The sequence below is a fragment of the Nannospalax galili genome, unplaced genomic scaffold, assembly GCF_000622305.1.
Source record: "Nannospalax galili isolate Female #2095 unplaced genomic scaffold, S.galili_v1.0 scaffold979, whole genome shotgun sequence".
Lineage (NCBI taxonomy): Eukaryota > Metazoa > Chordata > Mammalia > Rodentia > Spalacidae > Nannospalax > Nannospalax galili.
The window spans coordinates 1,093,289-1,100,130 of record NW_008343671.1 but is presented as its reverse complement, the minus strand read 5'-3'; the positions used below and the strand labels follow the sequence as shown (position 1 = coordinate 1,100,130).

Genomic DNA, 6,842 nt, shown 5'->3' with positions numbered 1-6,842 from the left:
CGGGGAGGCCGGGGAGGCCCGCCGGGCGCCGCCGATCCGAGGTTGAGGTCCTGGCCGCAGAGCCTGTCGGCTGGGTGGGAGCCGCTTCCTGGGTCGAAGGGCAAAGGGGAAGGCGGCCTGCGGCACTGCCACGTCCGCCGGCCTCCCTGGACGCCTGTGGACTCGCACCTATGTCTCCACCACCAGGGCCAAGGGCGGGACGCAGAGCCAGGAGAGTGCAAGATCTCTGCACAAGTGCCACCGAATGAGGGAGGGTGCGGAAGAGGAGGGAGAACCCTGGACAGAGGCGATGGACCCTGCGGTGTGACTGATAAACGGCTGGCCCCACTGGAGAGCTTTACTGAAAGAGGCGAGGGTCACACTGGGCCCATCAGGCTGGACGCCGCAGGAATGTGCCAGTCGCCTACTGGGCTTATTGGTGACCAGTGGTCCTCAGTGAAGATTGCATTGCGGCGTCTGTACTGAGCATCTACATCGTGCCAAGCACTGGTGCTCGGGTGTAGAGTAATTATATCGTTTAAAGCCTACACCTCGGAGCTTCAGTAGTGATAAAGGCCAGGAGTCCCTTTGCCCTAGGAGGCTGTGGGCACAGAGGCTGTGCTTATGATAGACGGTCTCTAGAAGACATCAGGATTCATGGCCTCGTTTTGCCCACCCATGCGCGGTGCTTCAGGGCTCTGCCTCCCTTCTGAGGCTTTTATTTTCCTTCAGGGTGGTTACTCAGAATGAGCTAGGACAAGATTGGCCTTGGGACCCTCACTCTCCAACCTTCAGAACACGACTGTGACTTCCACATCTTGAAGAACTCTAAACACTACCGGGTCCCTTTCCCAATTACCATGCCTCTGGAGGTTTTGGGGATCCCACAGGCTCAGGCAACCCTGTAGATACCAAGCAAGCAGACAACCACAGTTACCCTTTTTTCCCACCTAGCTCAAATATGGAAGCAGGACTAGCATCTAAGACAGCTCTGGAGCTCACCAAAGGACAATCCCCAGAATTTTCCTGTCCATACCCCACTTTTCCTCTCTCTCTCTCTCTCTCTCTCTCTCTCTCTCACACACACACACACACACACACACACACACACCCACACAGAAAACAACATATAAGGTGTTTTGATCAAATCCATACCCACTCCCTCCCCTCCAATACCTCCCATATCTCCCCATCACTTTTTTCTGAACAACTTTCCCCACTTTTCCTCTCTCTCTCTCTCTCTCTCTCTCTCTCTCTCTCTCTCTCTCTCACACACACACACACACACACACACACACACACACACATCCTGACAGAAAGTAGGCATGTGCCAAGGCTCCAAATGCTGGGCCAACCCCTAGCTTTAGAATCAGAAAGGCAGCATAAAAAGTGCCCAGGGCTACCATCCTAGCAGGGCAGAAGCTATTTCAAAACAAGAAACTCCTTGAATATAGTGCTTCTTTACTGATTTGAGTTTATTTCTTGACCAGTCTGAATCCCAGAGAGAAGTGACCTGTTTGGGAGCCCCCAGCAAAGCCTCATCTAGAATTACCTCCACTCTCCTCCACCCCCACAAGGTTCCCTCACCCCCCGCCCCAGGGTCAGAGGCAGGAATTGAGAGGCCAATGTCCACCGGAGCTGAGATATCTTAGTCAGCCAAAATTGTGCCAGGACAGCAAGCAAACCTAGCCTTGCTGATGGAAGTTCCTGTGACCAGACTGCACCAGACTCCAGGGTGAGGTGGTGACAGGACGGGGCTCGAATTGAGGCATCCATCTTGAAGGAATGACTTGTTAATGTCTCCCTGAGCCAGTGTGTCTACTTGCCCTTCCAGCACAGGTCCCCCAGCGCCAGAACCTCAGGAAGGCCTGCTTATGTCTCAGGAGAGTTGAGCGTGCAAGGCCTACCAAAGAGGCTTTCACGATGCTCCGCAGGTAAGGTCAGTGACTTGTTAGTACTGCATTGGTTCTGGTGGCCAAACGGCCATGGGTCACAGTAAGGGCTTTAGTTAGCAGGTGGAGGTGAGGCTGGTCAGTTCCTTCCTTCACCTGTATCTTACCAAAGTGCCTAGGCAATGAAGTGTGGCTCCCCCTCCCTAAGCTCATTAAAGTCTTGTTAATACATCACCCTGAAGTTGACACATGGTCCTGGCAAATGGCCTTTCATCATATCTCTACTCTTGGCCTTCCTGGGGGTGGGGGCTAATCTCTGAGGGCTCCTGGCTGACCCCTCTTCTAGCTGCCCCTAGGCAAAGGATCCGTGTCCTTCAAATTCACTGCTGAGGTCACTGGGAGCCTCCCAGGGCAGGTCAAGTGCCCACAATGGATTGGATAATAATAGTGGTAATGATGACTTAATGTATAGCTCTTCCCGTCCTGCCATCCTCTTACAGCCGTTTGGCTTCTATCGCTTCCAGGGTGAAGAATCTACTCCCACCCACACCAAGATGCAGGGGCTGTGCTTGGTATGTGGCTGAGTGCCAGCACTTGATGTTCCTGTGTACACAGGTGGGGCCATAAGTGTATGGGGAGTGGGGGGGCTGAGTGTGTGACATCCTGGCCCAGAGATGTGCAACAAGGACTGTCCAAAACCTGGAAGTGTCATCGTCCCGTCGTCGTCTCCCCACACACACACACACACACACACACACACACACACACACAAAGAGCTTTATGGGGGACAGGCAGGAGCAGGTGGGGCAAGGAAGGAAAGAAAAAGGCCCCAGGGAAGGATGGGTGGGCTGGGGGGCGGGGGGGGAGCAGAAAGAAATGGAAGAGAGGAAGAGGAAAGGGTGGAAGTGTCATCGTCCCGTCGTCGTCTCCCCCTGCCCCCCACCTCTGCCTCTGCCTCTGTCTCTATGTCTTGTCCTCTAGTGGCCCCTCAGGAGTCTCTATGGACAGGAAGGAAACATGTCCTGGCTGGGAGACTGGGGAGTGTGCCCAGAGGACACCACACCCCACTGGCTGCTGCCTGAACTTGCCACTGGTTGGGTTCAGGCTGCCCAGTCTGCCAAGTAGAAGTACCAGCTTTCTGGCATTGGAAGTTTGGTCATCAAGGCCCAGCTGCCAAGGCCACCTCATTGCCAAGGTCCTCCTGGCCATGCCTCCCTGCTGTTTTTAAACTCCAGCTTTGCCTCCCCCTGGACTTCAGGCTCCATCTGGGCCAGCACCCCCATAGCCAGCCTGGGAGCCTTTGGAAGCCTTGAGGGAACTGAAAAATGCAGTCTTTCCTCTGGCCAAATTGGCCTCTTTGCCAGGCCACTCAAAACTTGGAGGAGCCACCAGCCCCAATTTACTTCTATATGCCCACCACAGGGGAAGCCTGCTCCCCCAACCCTCACCCTCCACCGGATGCTGCTGTTGATCTGTAAACAGAACCTCCCCACCCACACCCATCCTACCCCACAACTTTTGTGCTAGCTCCTCATATTGCTGTTGCTTCCACCATGCACCTATAGTCCCACAGAACTCCCCAACAACACCTGCACCATTTGAAGACTTCAGAATCTCGTTTTCCTCCTCCTATTCAGCCTTCAGAACCCACCTCTATGAAACTGCAGCACTAGTAACTCCACCCCAGTGCTCTTTTAAGCCCTTTACTCCCAGGTTCTAGAGAACAAACCCAGATCATAAATAACAAAGGCAGAACCCAACCTGGCAGGACCCATGCTAGCCCCTGGGAACCCACAGAGATTCTCCCCTCCCTCAAGCTTACAAACCCAGGGCAGAGTGGGGAACTCAAAAACCAGTTTTCCCAGAAGGTTCCCTGCCCCCACTCTGTTCTCTCTTGAGCTGGGCGTAACCAGAGAGTCCCAGCACATCTGGTTGTACTTAGGTCAGCTAGTACTGGAGTGAACTGATCCTCACCCTCCTGCCTAGCCTCCTCCTTTCTAACCCAGCCCTCTGCTCCTTCCTCTAGCCTCAGAGGATGGGCTCTGCAAGGCCTAAGGGGTTGGACTCAACCCTGCCTAAGCTGTGAGTGCTGCGCTCCCTGGGTCTCAAGGGCACTAGCTCCAGGCCCTGACATGTATAGCCCACAGGAACCAGCTCCTGCCCCTTCCACACCTAGGATAGTAAAAATCCAGGAAGACTGCTGGTCCTACAGCAACTTCTGCTGTCAGCCATTTTCTAAAAGCCTTTGTAAAATATTAAAGAGCAAAAGAGAATAACCTAGGGCAGTGGTGCATGTATATGGTCCCAGCTACTGGAGAGGCTGAGGCAAGAAAGTTACATGAACCTGAGAGCTCAAGGCTAGCCTGAGTGACATAATGAGATCCTGTCTCAAAAAAGGGCTGGAGAGCTGATTCAGCAGTAAAGAGCACTAGCTGCTCTTGCAAAAAACCCGGGTTCAAATTTCAGCACCCATGTGGTGACTAACAACTGTCCATAACTCCAGTTCCAGGGGATCTGACATCCTCTTCTGACCCCTGTGAGCACTGCATGACATGGGTGCACTTACATATATGCAGACATTACACTCATACACATAAAATAATAAGCCAGGCGTGGTGGTGCAGAGGCAGGCAGAGCTTTGTGAGTTCAAGGCCAGCCTGGTCTACATAACGAGTTCCAGGCCAGCTGGGGCTACAAGGAGACCCTGACTCAAAAAGACCAAAAAAGAAGAAAAAAAAGAAGAGGAGAAGGAGGAAAGGAGGAGGAGAGGAAGAGGAGGGAGAAGGGGGAGGAGAGGGAAAAAATAAATGCAAAACAGAGTGGATCCATCAAGACTGGCCCCAGAGGAACTCAGATTCTAAGTTCCTCCAGTAGCACATACTGACCCTAAGTGTGTACTCACTTCTGAAAATAGAGACTTGGAAGACCCCAGTGCTTCCAGAGAAGCTCAGAGACACAAAGGAAAGGGACAGGGGGACATGAACAAGTGCACAGAGCTGTAATGAGCCAGATACAGTTATGCATACGGGTAGCCCCAGCACTCCAGAGGCAGAGGCAGGAGGATCACTGCAAGTTCGCAGGTCACCCTAGTCTACATAGCTAACCAGGCTATACAGAGAGACATCATTCAAAGGGAGGAAGGGAGGGAGGGAGGGAGGAGAAAGGAAAGAAAGAAGAAAGAGGGAGGGAGGGAGGGAGGAAGGAAGGAAGGAAGGAAGGAAGGAAGGAAGGAAGGAAGGAAGGAAGAAAGAAACGGAAGCAGCAGTAGCAACTGTGATGGGGGGCGGGGCATAGTAGCCAAGGTTCCAGCCCTGGGACCAAGTCCTCCTGAATCCATCCTTGTCACCTAGGAAAGGTGGTGTGGCTTCCACAGGGTGGTGGAAGGGTTTAAATAATATGACACATGCAAGTACTTTGGAAAGTGCTGAGTGGTTGCTATTATTAGGTGCAAACGTTGCCTATTTGATGCTCTTTTTAGCCCAGGCTGACCTGAAACTCACTATGCCGTCCAGGCTGGCCTCAAACTCAGAGCAATCTGCCTGCTTCAGCCTTCCTAATGTTGAGATTACGGTTGTGTGCTACCACACCCTTCTGTAGGCTCTAAAGTTCAGTGGGTGTGTGTGCATGTGTGTGTGTGTGCGTGTGTGTGTGTAGGTACTCGTGCATGTGTGTGTGCAGGTACTCGTGCATGTACTCGTGCATGTGTGTGCGTGTGTGTGCGTGTGTGTGTGTAGGTACTCGTGCATGTGTGTGCGTGTGTGTGCGTGTGTGTGTGTAGGTACTCGTGCATGTGTGTGCGTGTGTGTGCGTGTGTGTGTGTAGGTACTCGTGCATGTGTGTGCGTGTGTGTGCGTGTGTGTGTGTAGGTACTCGTGCATGTGTGTGCGTGTGTGTGCGTGTGTGTGTGTAGGTACTCGTGCATGTGTGTGCGTGTGTGTGTGTGTGTGTGTGTAGGTACTCGTGCATGTGTGCGTGGTGTGTGTAGGTATTCGTGCATGTGTGTGCATGTGTGTGAGCAAGTGTGTGCATGTGTGTAGGTACTCGTGCATGTGTGTGCGTGTGTGTGCGTGTGTGTGTGTAGGTACTCGTGCATGTGTGCATGTGTGTGGGTAGGTACTCGTGCATGTGTGTGTGTGTGTGTGTGTGTAGGTACTCGTGCATGTGTGCGTGGTGTGTGTAGGTACTCGTGCATGTGTGTGCGTGTGTGCGTGCATGTGTATGTGCGTAGGTACTTGTGCATGTGTGTGTGTACGTGTGTGTGTGAGTAGGTACTCGTGCATGTGTGTGCACACAGAAGCTGGAGATCAGCCAAGTGGCTTTCTCAATCTTTCTCCACCTTATTTTTCAAAGTCTCGCACTGAATCCAGAGCTCTCTGATTAGCTAGACTAGCTGACCAACAAACCCCAGGGATCCTCCTGTCTCTGCCTCCCTAGCACTGAGATGACAGTCATGTGCCACCAGGCCTGGCTTTTTATGTGGGTGTTGGGAATCCAAACTCGGGTCCTCAGATTTGCACAACAAATACTTAACCAAATGAGCTCCTGAAGTTAATGTTTGTAGTGTATCAACTGTGGTCTTTGTGTCCTCAGGAGAAGAAACCATGTTGAAGGAACTCCTGTGAGGGACACTGACCCAGAGCAGCCTGCAGCTAAGGCACACACATACATGGACAGACATGGACGCTTTGATTGCAGAAAAAGATAAAAAAAATTTTTAAGGCTGGGGAGATGACTCGGTGGTTAACAGCACTGCTGCTTTTACAGAAGACCTGGGTTCGATTCCCAGCACCCACATGGTGGCTAACAGCCACCTGTAACTCCATTTCCAGAGGATCCAATGCCCTCTTCTGACCTCCCCAGACATTGCATGACTGCACTTAACATACATGCAGGCAATGCACTCATACACTTAAAATAAAAATAATAAAGTATTTTTAAAACTTTAATAAAAATAATAAAATATTAATAATC

The 6,842-nt window shown here is 52.0% G+C and overlaps 1 long non-coding RNA gene across 1 annotated transcript; it reads left to right on the top strand.

Moving 5' to 3' along the window:
• Positions 1-1,256: 1,256 nt before the first annotated feature.
• On the top strand, positions 1,257-6,639 carry LOC103739586. Its single transcript, XR_607504.3, has 3 exons — positions 1,257-1,913; positions 2,396-2,486; positions 6,462-6,639. It is a non-coding gene; the product is annotated as an uncharacterized LOC103739586 (long non-coding RNA).
• Positions 6,640-6,842: the final 203 nt, after the last annotated feature.